The following is a 15,645-nucleotide window of genomic DNA, read 5'->3' on the forward strand; positions in this document are numbered from 1 at the left end:
AAATCGCTGACAAATTGAGGTAATAACAGGAAATATATGCACGGCACCATAAGGTATATGTATAGCTTGGAAGTTGTAATCGTTGCTCGCTCGTTCCGCTCGCTCGTAAAAATCTAGTCCAACCACGCAGTCGATCCGACACGTTCGCAAATTTGAAATACGTCTCCTCCTTATCGGATAACGAACGCAAGAGGGATTGGTTTTACGCTAGGCTATAGTTTTCGAGCGAGCGCAGCGAGCGAGGGACGCGTAATGGTGTGTCACGAACCAACGGTTTGGCTCATAGGGACATTGAAATATTCGCACCAGGCCGAGGAGTCGGAAGTCTTTATCGCGTTGCCTACTGACAAAAGTTTACAGTTTATCAATAGTTTTACATAAATAGTAATATTTCCACATAGTACGGTGCAACGTAAGGTCCAAAATCGCTGACAAATTGAGGTAATAATAGGAAATATATGCCAGGCAATATGAGGTAAATGTATAGCTTGGAAATTGTAATCGTTGCTCGTTCGCTCCGCTCCCTCGTAAGAATCTAGTCCAACCTCACAACCGATCCGACACGTTCGCAAATTTGAAGTTAGTCCCCTCCTTATCGGATGACGAAAGCAAGAGGGATTGGTTTTAGGTTAGGCTATAGTTATCGGGCGAGCACAGGGAGCGAGGGACGCGTAAGGGTGTGTCACAAACCAACGGTTTGTCACATAGGGTCATTGAGATATTCGCACCAGCCCCAGGAGCCGGAAGTCTTTATCGAATTGCGTACTGACAAAAGTTTACAGTATATCAATATTTGTACATAAATAGTAATATTTTCACACAGTACAATGCAACGTGAGATCCGAAATCGCAGACAAATTGAGGTAATAATAGGAAATATATGCAGGACAATATAAGATATATGTATAGCTTGGAAATTGTAATCGTTGATCGCTCGCTCCCCTCGCTCGTAAGAATCTAGTCCAACCTCACAACCGATCCGACACGTTCGCAAATTTGAAATTAGTCGCCTCCTTATCGGATAACGAACACAAGAGGGATTGGTTTTAGGTTAGGCTATAGTTATCGATCGAGCGCAGCGAGCGAGGGACGCATAAAGGTGTGTCACAAATCATCGGTTTGGCACATAGGGACATTGAAATATTCGCACCTGCCCGAGGAGTAGGAAGTCTTTATCGAGTTGCCTACTGACAAAAGTTTACAATTTATCAATAGTTTTACATAAATAGTAATATTTCCACATAGTACAGTTGCAACGTGAGGTCCGAAATCGCTGACAAATTAAGGTAATAACAGGAAATATATGCACGGCACCATAAGGTATATGTATAGCTTGGAAATTGTAATCGTTGCTCGCTCGCTCCGCTCGCTCGTAAGAATCTAGTCCAACCTCACAACCGATCCGACACGTTCGCAAATTTGAAATTAGTCGCCTCCTTATCGGATAACGAACGCAAGAGCGATTGGTTTTAGGTTAGGCTATAGTTATCGGGCGAGCACTGGGAGCGAGGGACGCGTAAGGGTGTGTCACAAACCAACGGTTTGTCACATAGGGTCATTGAAATATTCGCACCAGCCCGAGGAGCCGGAAGTCTTTATCGAATTGCCTACAGACAAAAGTTTACAGTATATCAATATTTGTACATAAATAGTAATATTTTCACACAGTACAGTGCAACGTGAGGTCCGAAATCGCTGACAAATTGAGGTAATAACAGGAAATATATGCAAGGCAATATAAGGTATATGTATAGCTTGGAAATTGTAATCGTTGCTCGCTCGCACCGCTCGCTCGTAAGAATCTAGTCCAACCTCCCAACCGATCCGACACGTTCGCAAATTTGAAATTAGTCCCCTCCTTATCGAATGGCGAACGTAAGAGATATTGGTTTTAGGTTAGGCTATAGTTTTCAAGCGAGCGCAGCGAGCGAGGGTCGCGTAAAGGTGTGTCACAAACCAACGGTTTGGCACTTAGGGACATTGAAATATTCGCACCCGCCCGAGGAGTCGGAGGTCTTTATCGCGTTGCCTACTGACAAAAGTTTACAGTTTATCAATAGTTTTACATAAATAGTAATATTTCCACATAGTACGGTGCAACGTAAGGTCCGAAATCGCTGACAAATTGAGGTAATAACAGGAAATATATGCACGGCACCATAAGGTATATGTATAGCTTGGAAGTTGTAATCGTTGCTCGCTCGTTCCGCTCGCTCGTAAGAATCTAGTCCAACCTCACAACCGATCCGACACGTTCGCAAATTTGAAATTAGTCGCCTCCTTATCGGATAACGTACGCAAGAGGGATTGGTTTTAGGTTAGGCTATAGTTATCGATCGAGCGCAGCGAGCGAGGGACGCATAAAGGTGTGTCACAAATCATCGGTTTGCCACATAGGGACATTGAAATATTCGCACCTGCCCGAGGAGTAGGAAGTCTTTATCGAGTTGCCTACTGACAAAAGTTTACAGTTTATCAATAGTTTTACATAAATAGTAACATTTCCACATAGTACAGTTGCAACGTGAGGTCCGAAATCGCTGACAAATTAAGGTAATAACAGGAAATATATGCACGGCACCATAAGGTATATGTATAGCTTGGAAATTGTAATCGTTGCTCGCTCGCTCCGCTCGCTCGTAAGAATCTAGTCCAACCTCACAACCGATCCGACACGTTCGCAAATTTGAAATTAGTCGCCTCCTTATCGGATAACGAACGCAAGAGGGATTGGTTTTAGGTTAGGCTATAGTTATCGGGCGAGCACAGGGAGCGAGGGACGCGTAAGGGTGTGTCACAAACCAACGGTTTGTCACATAGGGTCATTGAAATATTCGCTCCAGCCCTAGGAGCCGGAAGTCTTTATCGAATTGCCTGCAGACAAAAGTTTACAGTATATCAATATTTGTACATAAATAGTAATATTTTCACACAGTACAGTGCAACGTGAGGTCCGAAATCGCTGACAAATTGAGGTAATAACAGGAAATATATGCATGGCAATATAAGGTATATGTATAGCTTGGAAATTGTAATCGTTGCTCGCTCGCACCGCTCGCTCGTAAGAATCTAGTCCAACCTCCCAACCGATCCGACACGTTCGCAAATTTGATATTAGTCCCCTCCTTATCGAATGGCGAACGTAAGAGATATTGGTTTTAGGTTAGGCTATAGTTTTCAAGCGAGCGCAGCGAGCCAGGGTCGCGTAAAGGTGTGTCACAAACCAACGATTTGGCACTTAGGGACATGGAAATATTCGCACCAGCCCGAGGAGTCGGAAGTCTTTATCGCGTTGCCTACTGACAAAAGTTTACAGTTTATCAATAGTTTTACATAAATAGTAATATTTCCACATAGTACAGTTGCAACGTGAGGTCCGAAATCGCTGACAAATTAAGGTAATAACAGGAAATATATGCACGGCACCATAAGGTATATGTATAGCTTGGAAATTGTAATCGTTGCTCGCTCGCTCTGCTCGCTCGTAAGAATCTAGTCCAACCTCACAACCGATCCGACACGTTCGCAAATTTGAAATTAGTCGCCTCCTTGTCGGATAACGAACGCAAGAGGGATTGGTTTTAGGTTAGGCTATAGTTATCGGGCGAGCACAGGGAGCGAGGGACGCGTAAGGGTGTGTCACAAACCAACGGTTTGTCATATAGGGTCATTGAAATATTCGCACCAGCCCCAGGAGCCGGAAGTCTTTATCGAATTGCCTACAGACAAAAGTTTACAGTATATCAATATTTGTACATAAATAGTAATATTTTCACACAGTACCGTGCAACGTGAGATCCGAAATCGCTGACAAATTGAGGTAATAACAGGAAATATACGCATGGCAATATAAGGTATATGTATAGCTTGGAAATTGTAATCGTTGCTCTCTCGCACCGCTCGCTCGTAAGAGTCTAGTCCAACCTCCCAACCGATCCGACACGTTCGCAAATTTGATATTAGTCCCCTCCTTATCGAATGGCGAACGTAAGAGATATTGGTTTTAGGTTAGGCTATAGTTTTCAAGCGAGCGCAGCGAGCCAGGGTCGCGTAAAGGTGTGTCACAAACCAACGATTTGGCACTTAGGGACATTGAAATATTCGCACCAGCCCGAGGAGTCGGAAGTCTTTATCGCGTTGCCTACTGACAAAAGTTTACAGTTTATCAATAGTTTTACATAAATAGTAATATTTCCACATAGTACGGTGCAACGTAAGGTCCGAAATCGCTGACAAATTGAGGTAATAACAGGAAATATATGCAAGGCAATATAAGGTATATGTATAGCTTGGAAATTGTAATCGTTGCTCGCTCGCTCCGCTCGCTCGTAAGAATCTAGTCCAACCTCCCAACCGATCCGACACATTCGCAAATTTCAAATTAGTCTCCTCCTTATCGAATGGCGAACGTAAGAGTTATTGGTTTTAGGTTAGGCTATAGTTTTCAAGCGAGCGCAGCGAGCGAGGGTCGCGTAAAGGTGTGTCACAAACCAACGGTTTGGCACTTAGGGACATTGAAATATTCGCACCAGCCCGAGGAGTCGGAAGTCTTTATCGCGTTGCCTACTGACAAAAGTTTACAGTTTATCAATAGTTTTACATAAATAGTAATATTTCCACATAGTACGGTGCAACGTAAGGTCCGAAATCGCTGACAAATTGAGGTAATAACAGGAAATATATGCAAGGCAATATAGGGTATATGTATAGCTTGGAAATTGTAATCGTTGCTCGCTCGCTCCGCTCGCTCGTAAGAATATAGTGCAACCTCACAACCGGTCCGACACGTTCGCAAATTTGAAATTAGTCGCCTCCTTTTCGGATAACGAAAGCAAGAGGGATTGGTTTTAGGTTAGGCTATAGTTATCGGGCGAGCACAGGGAGCAAGGGACGCGTAAGGGTGTGTCACAAACCAACGGTTTGTCACATAGGGTCATTGAAATATTCGCACCAGCCCCAGGAGCCGGAAGTCTTTATCGAATTGCGGACTGACAAAAGTTTACAGTATATCAATATTTGTACATAAATAGTAATATTTTCACACAGTACAATGCAACGTGAGATCCGAAATCGCAGACAAATTGAGGTAATAATAGGAAATATATGCAGGACAATATAAGATATATGTATAGCTTGGAAATTGTAATCGTTGATCGCTCGCTCCCCTCGCTCGTAAGAATCTAGTGCAACCTCACAACCGATCCGACACGTTCGCAAATTTGAAATTAGTCCCCTCCTTATCGAATGGCGAACGTAAGAGATATTGGTTTTAGGTTAGGTTATAGTTATCGATCGACCGCAGCGAGCGAGGGACGCATAAAGGTGTGTCACAAATCATCGGTTTGGCACATAGGGACATTGAAATATTCGCACCTGCCCGAGGAGTAGGAAGTCTTTATCGAGTTGCCTACTGACAAAAGTTTACAGTTTATCAATAGTTTTACATAAATAGTAATACTTCCACATAGTACAGTTGCAACGTGAGGTCCGAAATCGCTGACAAATTAAGGTAATAACAGGAAATATATGCACGGCACCATAAGGTATATGTATAGCTTGGAAATTGTAATCGTTGCTCGCTCGCTCCGCTCGCTCGTAAGAATCTATTCCAACCTCACAACCGATCCGACACGTTCGTAAATTTGAAATTAGTCGCCTCCTTATCGGATAACGAACGCAAGAGGGATTGGTTTTAGGTTAGGCTATAGTTATCGGGCGAGCACAGGGATCGAGGGACGCGTAAGGGTGTGTCACAAACCAACGGTTTGTCACATAGGGTCATTGAAATATTCGCACCAGCCCCAGGAGCCGGAAGTCTTTATCGAATTGCCTACAGACAAAAGTTTACAGTTTATCAATAGTTTTACATAAATAGTAATATTTCCACATAGTACGGTGCAACGTAAGGTCCGAAATCGCTGACAAATTGAGGTAATGACAGGAAATATATGCAAGGCAATATAGGGTATATGCATAGCTTGGAAATTGTAATCGTTGCTCGCTCGCTCCGCTCGCTCGTAAGAATCTAGTGCAACCTCACAACCGATCCGACACGTTCGCAAATTTGAAGTTAGTCGCCTCCTTATCGGATAACGAACGCAAGAGGGATTGGTTTTAGGTTAGGCTATAGTTATCGATCGAGCGCTGCGAGCGAGGGACGCATAAAGGTGTGTCACAAATCATCGGTTTGCCACAAAGGGACATTGAAATATTCGCACCTGCCCGAGGAGTAGGAAGTCTTTATCGAGTTGCCTACTGACAAAAGTTTACAGTTTATCAATAGTTTTACATAAATAGTAATATTTCCACATAGTACAGTTGCAACGTGAGGTCCGAAATCGCCGACAAATTAAGGTAATAACAGGAAATATATGCACGGCACCATAAGGTATATGTATAGCTTGGAAATTGTAATCGTTGCTCGCTCGCTCCGCTCGCTCGTAAGAATCTAGTCCAACCTCACAACCGATCCGACACGTTCGCAAATTTGAAATTAGTCGCCTCCTTATCGGATAACGAACGCAAGAGGGATTGGTTTTAGGTTAGGCTATAGTTATCGGGCGAGCACAGGGAGCGAGGGACGCGTAAGGGTGTGTCACAAACCAACGGTTTGTCACATAGGGTCATTGAAATATTCGCACCAGCCCCAGGAGCCGGAAGTCTTTATCGAATTGCCTACAGACAAAAGTTTACAGTATATCAATATTTGTACATAAATAGTAATATTTTCACACAGTACAGTGCAACGTGAGGTCCGAAATCGCTGACAAATTGAGGTAATAACAGGAAATATATGCATGGCAATATAAGGTATATGTATAGCTTGGAAATTGTAATCGTTGCTCGCTCGCACCGCTCGCTCGTAAGAATCTAGTCCAACCTCCCAACCGATCCGACACGTTCGCAAATTTGATATTAGTCCCCTCCTTATCGAATGGCGAACGTAAGAGATATTGGTTTTAGGTTAGGCTATAGTTTTCAAGCGAGCGCAGCGAGCGAGGGTCGCGTAAAGGTGTGTCACAAACCAACGGTTTGGCACTTAGGGACATTGAAATATTCGCACCAGCCCGAGGAGTCGGAAGTCTTTATCGCGTTGCCTACTGACAAAAGTTTACAGTTTATCAATAGTTTTACATAAATAGTAATATTTCCACATAGTACGGTGCAACGTAAGGTCCGAAATCGCTGACAAATTGAGGTAATAACAGGAAATATATGCAAGGCAATATAGGGTATATGTATAGCTTGGAAATTGTAATCGTTGCTCGCTCGCTCCGCTCGCTCGTAAGAATATAGTGCAACCTCACAACCGATCCGACACGTTCGCAAATTTGAAATTAGTCGCCTCCTTTTCGGATAACGAAAGCAAGAGGGATTGGTTTTAGGTTAGGCTATAGTTATCGGGCGAGCACAGGGAGCGAGGGACGCGTAAGGGTGTGTCACAAACCAACGGTTTGTCACATAGGGTCATTGAAATATTCGCACCAGCCCCAGGAGCCGGAAGTCTTTATCGAATTGCGGACTGACAAAAGTTTACAGTATATCAATATTTGTACATAAATAGTAATTTTTTCACACAGTACAATGCAACGTGAGATCCGAAATCGCAGACAAATTGAGGTAATAATAGGAAATATATGCAGGACAATATAAGATATATGTATAGCTTGGAAATTGTAATCGTTGATCGCTCGCTCCCCTCGCTCGTAAGAATCTAGTGCAACCTCACAACCGATCCGACACGTTCGCAAATTTGAAATTAGTCCCCTCCTTATCGAATGGCGAACGTAAGAGATATTGGTTTTAGGTTAGGTTATAGTTATCGATCGACCGCAGCGAGCGAGGGACGCATAAAGGTGTGTCACAAATCATCGGTTTGGCACATAGGGACATTGAAATATTCGCACCTGCCCGAGGAGTAGGAAGTCTTTATCGAGTTGCCTACTGACAAAAGTTTACAGTTTATCAATAGTTTTACATAAATAGTAATACTTCCACATAGTACAGTTGCAACGTGAGGTCCGAAATCGCTGACAAATTAAGGTAATAACAGGAAATATATGCACGGCACCATAAGGTATATGTATAGCTTGGAAATTGTAATCGTTGCTCGCTCGCTCCGCTCGCTCGTAAGAATCTATTCCAACCTCACAACCGATCCGACACGTTCGTAAATTTGAAATTAGTCGCCTCCTTATCGGATAACGAACGCAAGAGGGATTGGTTTTAGGTTAGGCTATAGTTATCGATCGAGCGCTGCGAGCGAGGGACGCATAAAGGTGTGTCACAAATCATCGGTTTGCCACAAAGGGACATTGAAATATTCGCACCTGCCCGAGGAGTAGGAAGTCTTTATCGAGTTGCCTACTGACAAAAGTTTACAGTTTATCAATAGTTTTACATAAATAGTAATATTTCCACATAGTACAGTTGCAACGTGAGGTCCGAAATCGCCGACAAATTAAGGTAATAACAGGAAATATATGCACGGCACCATAAGGTATATGTATAGCTTGGAAATTGTAATCGTTGCTCGCTCGCTCCGCTCGCTCGTAAGAATCTAGTCCAACCTCACAACCGATCCGACACGTTCGCAAATTTGATATTAGTCCCCTCCTTATCGAATGGCGAACGTAAGAGATATTGGTTTTAGGTTAGGCTATAGTTTTCAAGCGAGCGCAGCGAGCCAGGGTCGCGTAAAGGTGTGTCACAAACCAACGATTTGGCACTTAGGGACATTGAAATATTCGCACCAGCCCGAGGAGTCGGAAGGCTTTATCGAATTGCCTACAGACAAAAGTTTACAGTATATCAATATTTGTACATAAATAGTAATATTTTCACACAGTACAGTGCAACGTGAGGTCCGAAATCGCTGACAAATTGAGGTAATAACAGGAAATATATGCATGGCAATATAAGATATATGTATAGCTTGGAAATTGTAATCGTTGCTCGCTCGCACCGCTCGCTCGTAAGAATCTAGTCCAACCTCCCAACCGATCCGACACGTTCGCAAATTTGATATTAGTCCCCTCCTTATCGAATGGCGAACGTAAGAGATATTGGTTTTAGGTTAGGCTATAGTTTTCAAGCGAGCGCAGCGAGCCAGGGTCGCGTAAAGGTGTGTCACAAACCAACGATTTGGCACTTAGGGACATTGAAATATTCGCACCAGCCCGAGGAGTCGGAAGGCTTTATCGCGTTGCCTACTGACAAAAGTTTACAGTTTATCAATAGTTTTACATAAATAGTAATATTTCCACATAGTACGGTGCAACGTAAGGTCCGAAATCGCTGACAAATTGAGGTAATAACAGGAAATATATGCAAGGCAATATAAGGTATATGTATAGCTTGGAAATTGTAATCGTTGCTCGCTCGCTCCGCTCGCTCGTAAGAATCTAGTCCAACCTCCCAACCGATCCGACACGGTCGCAAATTTGAAATTAGTCTCCTCCTTATCGAATGGCGAACGTAAGAGTTATTGGTTTTAGGTTAGGCTATAGTTTTCAAGCGAGCGCAGCGAGCGAGTGTCGCGTAAAGGTGTGTCACAAACCAACGGTTTGGCACTTAGGGACATTGAAATATTCGCACCAGCCCGAGGAGTCGGAAGTCTTTATCGCGTTGCCTACTGACAAAAGTTTACAGTATATCAATATTTGTACATAAATAGTAATATTTTCACACAGTACAGTGCAACGTGAGGTCCGAAATCGCTGACAAATTGAGGTAATAACAGGAAATATATGCAAGGCAATATAAGGTATATGTATAGCTTGGAAATTGTAATCGTTGCTCGCTCGCTCCGCTCGCTCGTAAGAATCTAGTCCAACCTCCCAACCGATCCGACACGTTCGCAAATTTGAAATTAGTCCCCTCCTTATCGAATGGCGAACGTAAGAGATATTGGTTTTAGGTTAGGCTATAGTTTTCAAGCGAGCGCAGCGAGCGAGGGTCGCGTAAAGGTGTGTCACAAACCAACGGTTTGTCACATAGGGTCATTGAAATATTCGCACCAGCCCCAGGAGCCGGAAGTCTTTATCGAATTGCCTACAGACAAAAGTTTACAGTTTATCAATAGTTTTACATAAATAGTAATATTTCCACATAGTACAGTGCACGTAAGGTCCGAAATCGCTGACACATTGAGGTAATAACAGGAAATATATGCAAGGCAATATAAGGTATATGTATAGCTTGGAAATTGTAATCGTTGATCGCTCGCTCCCCTCGCTCGTAAGAATCTAGTCCAACCTCACAACCGATCCGACACGTTCGCAAATTTGAAATTAGTCGCCTCCTTATCGGATAACGAACGCAAGAGGGATTGGTTTTAGGTTAGGCTATATTTATCGAGCGAGCGCAGCGAGCGAGGGACGCATAAAGGTATGACACAATCCATCGGTTTGGCACATAGGTACATTGAAATATTCGCACCTGCCCGAGGAGTAGGAAGTCTTTATCGAGTTGCCTACTGACAAAAGTTTACAGTTTATCAATAGTTTTACATAAATAGTAATATTTCCACATAGTACAGTGCACGTAAGGTCCGAAATCGCTGACAAATTGAGGTAATAACAGGAAATATATGCAAGGCAATATAAGGTATATGTATAGCTTGGAAATTGTAATCGTTGATCGCTCGCTCCCCTCGCTCGTAAGAATCTAGTCCAACCTCACAACTGATCTGACACGTTCGCAAATTTGAAATTAGTCGCCTCCTTATCGGATAACGAACGCAAGAGGGATTGGTTTTAGGTTAGGCTATAGTTATCGGGCGAGCACAGGGAGCGAGGGACTCGTAAGGGTGTGTCACAAACCAACGGTTTGTCACATAGGGTCATTGAAATATTCGCACCAGCCCCAGGAGCCGGAAGTCTTTATCGAATTGCGGACTGACAAAAGTTTACAGTATATCAATATTTGTACATAAATAGTAATTTTTTCACACAGTACAATGCAACGTGAGGTCCGAAATCGCTGACAAATTGAGGTAATAATAAGAAATGTATGCAGGACAATATAAGATATATGTATAGCTTGGAAATTGTAATCGTTGATCGCTCGCTCCCCTCGCTCGTAAGAATCTAGTGCAACCTCACAACCGATCCGACACGTTCGCAAATTTGAAATTAGTCCCCTCCTTATCGAATGGCGAACGTAAGAGATATTGGTTTTAGGTTAGGCTATAGTTATCGATCGAGCGCAGCGAGCGAGGGACGCATAAAGGTGTGTCACAAATCATCGGTTTGGCACATAGGGACATTGAAATATTCGCACCTGCCCGAGGAGTAGGAAGTCTTTATCGAGTTGCCTGCTGACAAAAGTTTACAGTTTATCAATAGTTTTACATAAATAGTAATACTTCCACATAGTACAGTTGCAACGTGAGGTCCGAAATCGCTGACAAATTAAGGTAATAACAGGAAATATATGCACGGCACCATAAGGTATATGTATAGCTTGGAAATTGTAATCGTTGCTCGCTCGCTCCGCTCGCTCGTAAGAATCTAGTCCAACCTCACAACCGATCCGACACTTTCGTAAATTTGAAATTAGTCGCCTCCTTATCGGATAACGAACGCAAGAGGGATTGGTTTTAGGTTAGGCTATAGTTATCGGGCGAGCACAGGGAGCGAGGGACGCGTAAGGGTGTGTCACAAACCAACGGTTTGTCACATAGGGTCATTGAAATATTCGCACCAGCCCCAGGAACCGGAAGTCTTTATCGAATTGCCTACAGACAAAAGTTTACAGTATATCAATATTTGTACATAAATAGTAATATTTTCACACAGTACAGTGCAACGTGAGGTCCGAAATCGCTGACAAATTGAGGTAATAACAGGAAATATATGCAAGGCAATATAAGGTATATGTATAGCTTGGAAATTGTAATCGTTGCTCGCTCGCTCCGCTCGCTCGTAAGAATCTAGTCCAACCTCCCAACCGATCCGACACGTTCGCAAATTTGAAATTAGTCCCCTCCTTATCGAATGGCGAACGTAAGAGATATTGGTTTTAGGTTAGGCTATAGTTTTCAAGCGAGCGCAGCGAGCGAGGGTCGCGTAAAGGTGTGTCACAAACCAACGGTTTGACACATATGGGTCATTGAAATATTCGCACCAGCCCCAGGAGCCGGAAGTCTGTATCGAAATGCATACTGACAAAAGTTTACAGTTTATCAATAGTTTTACATAAATAGTAATATTTCCACATAGTACAGTGCACGTAAGGTCCGAAATCGCTGACAAATTGAGGTAATAACAGGAAATATATGCAAGGCAATATAAGGTATATGTATAGCTTGGAAATTGTAATCGTTGATCGCTCGCTCCCCTCGCTCGTAAGAATCTAGTCCAACCTCACAACCGATCCGACACGTTCGCAAATTTGAAATTAGTCGCCTCCTTATCGGATAACGAACGCAAGAGGGATTGGTTTTAGGTTAGGCTATATTTATCGAGCGAGCGCAGCGAGCGAGGGACGCATAAAGGTATGACACAATCCATCGGTTTGGCACATAGGGACATTGAAATATTCGCACCAGGCCGAGGAGTCGGAAGTCTTTATAGAGTTGCCTACAGACAAAAGTTTACAGTTTATCAATAGTTTTGCATAAATAGAAATATTATCACACAGTACAGTGCAACGTGAGGTCCGATATCGCTGACAAATTAAGGTAATAACAGGAAATATATGCAAGGCAATATAAGGTATATGTATAGCTTGGAAATTGTAATCGTTGCTCGCTCGTTCCGCTCGCTCGTAAAAATCTAGTCCAACCTCGCAGCCGATCTGACACGTTCGCAAATTTGAAATATGTCTCCTCCTTATCGGATAACGAACGCAAGAGGGATTCGTTTTACGTTAGGCTATAGTTTTCGAGCGAGCGCAGCGAGCGGCCGACGCGTAAAGGTGTGTCACGAACCAACGGTTTGGCTCATAGGGACATTGAAATATTCGCACCAGGCCGAGGAGTCGGAAGTCTCTATAGAGTTGCCTACAGACAAAAGTTTACAGTTTATCAATAGTTTTACATAAATAGACATATTTTCACACGGTACAGTGCAACGTGAGGTCCGAAATCGCTGACAAAATTAGGTAATAATAGGAAATATATGTAGGACAATATAAGATATATGTGTAACTTGGAAATTTTAATCGTTGCGCGCTCGCTCCGCTCGCTCGTAAAAATATAGTCCAACCACACAACCGATCCGACACGTTTGCAAATTTGAAATTAGTCGCCTCCTAATCGGATAACGGACGCAAGAGGTATTGGTTTTAGGCTAGGCTATAGTTATCGGGCGAGCACAGCGAGCGAGGGACGCATAAAGGTGTGTCACAATCCATCGGTTTGGCACATAGGTACATTGAAATATTCGCACCTGCCCGAGGAGTAGGAAGTCTTTATCGAGTTGCCTACTGACAAAAGTTTACAATTTATCAATAGTTTTACATAAATAGTAATATTTCCACATAATACAGTGCACGTAAGGTCCGAAATCGCTGACAAATTGAGGTAATAACAGGAAATATATGCATGGCACCATAAGGTATATGTATAGCTTGGAAATTGTAATCGTTGCTCGCTCGCTCCGCTCGCTCGTAAAAATCTAGTCCAACCTCACAACCGATCCGACACGTTCACAAATTTGAAATTAGTCGCCTCCTTATCGGATAACGAACGCAAGAGGGATTCGTTTTACGTTAGGCTATAGTTTTCGAGCGAGCGCAGCGAGCGGCCGACGCGTAAAGGTGTGTCACGAACCAACGGTTTGGCTCATAGGGACATTGAAATATTCGCACCAGGCCGAGGAGTCGGAAGTCTCTATAGAGTTGCCTACAGACAAAAGTTTACAGTTTATCAATAGTTGTACATAAATAGACATATTTTCACACGGTACAGTGCAACGTGAGGTCTGAAATCGCTGACAAAATTAGGTAATAATAGGAAATATATGTAGGACAATATAAGATATATGTGTAACTTGGAAATTTTAATCGTTGCGCGCTCGCTCCGCTCGCTCGTAAAAATATAGTCCAACCACACAACCGATCCGACACGTTTGCAAATTTGAAATTAGTCGCCTCCTAATCGGATAACGGACGCAAGAGGTATTGGTTTTAGGCTAGGCTATAGTTATCGGGCGAGCACAGCGAGCGAGGGACGCATAAAGGTGTGTCACAATCCATCGGTTTGGCACATAGGTACATTGAAATATTCGCACCTGCCCGAGGAGTAGGAAGTCTTTATCGAGTTGCCTACTGACAAAAGTTTACAATTTATCAATAGTTTTACATAAATAGTAATATTTCCACATAATACAGTGCACGTAAGGTCCGAAATCGCTGACAAATTGAGGTAATAACAGGAAATATATGCAAGGCAATATAAGGTATATGTATAGCTTGGAAATTGTAATCGTTGATCGCTCGCTCCCCTCGCTCGTAAGAATCTAGTCCAACCTCACAACCGATCTGACACGTTCGCAAATTTGAAATTAGTCGCCTCCTAATCGGATAACGAACGCAAGATGGATCGGTTTTAGGCTAGGCTATAGTTATCGGGCGAGCACAGCGAGCGAGGGACGCATAAAGGTGTGTCACAATCCATCGGTTTGGCACATAGGTACATTGAAATATTCGCACCTGCCCGAGGAGTAGGAAGTCTTTATCGAGTTGCCTACCGACAAAAGTTTACAGTTTATCAATAGTTTTACATAAATAGTAATATTTCCACATAGTACAGTTGCAACGTGAGGTCCGAAATCGCTGACAAATTAAGGTAATAACAGGAAATATATGCATGGCACCATAAGGTATATGTATAGCTTGGAAATTGTAATCGTTGCTCGCTCGCTCCGCTCGCTCGTAAAAATCTAGTCCAACCTCACAACCGATCCGACACGTTCACAAATTTGAAATTAGTCGCCTCCTTATCGGATAACGAACGCAAGAGGGATTGGTTTTAGGTTAGGCTATAGTTATCGGGCGAGCACAGCGAGCGAGGGACGCGTAAAGGTGTGTCACGAACCAACGGTTTGGCACATAGCGACATTGAAATATTCGCACCTGCCCGAGGAGTAGGAAGTCTTTATCGAGTTGCCTGCTGACAAAAGTTTACAGTTTATCAATAATTTTACATAAATAGTAATATTTCCACATAGTACAGTTGCAACGTGAGGTCCGAAATCGCTGACAAATTAAGGTAATAACAGGAAATATATGCACGGCACCATAAGGTATATGTATAGCTTGGAAATTGTAATCGTTGCTCGCTCGCCCCGCTCGCTCGTAAGAATCTAGTCCAACCTCACAACCGATCCGACACGTTCGCAAATTTGAAATTAGTCGCCTCCTTATCGGATAACGAACGCAAGAGGGATTGGTTTTAGGTTAGGCTATAGTTATCGGGCGAGCACAGGGAGCGAGGGACGCGTAAGGGTGTGTCACAAACCAACGGTTTGTCACATAGGGTCATTGAAATATTCGCACCAGCCCCAGGAGCCGGAAGTATTTATCGAATTGCGTACTGACAAAAGTTTAGAGTATATCAATATTTGTACATAAATAGTAATATTTTCACACAGTACAGTGCAACGTAAGGTCCGAAATCGCTGACAAATTGATGTAATA

This window comes from Bombus terrestris, unplaced genomic scaffold (assembly GCF_910591885.1).
Source record: "Bombus terrestris unplaced genomic scaffold, iyBomTerr1.2, whole genome shotgun sequence".
Classification (NCBI taxonomy): domain Eukaryota; kingdom Metazoa; phylum Arthropoda; class Insecta; order Hymenoptera; family Apidae; genus Bombus; species Bombus terrestris.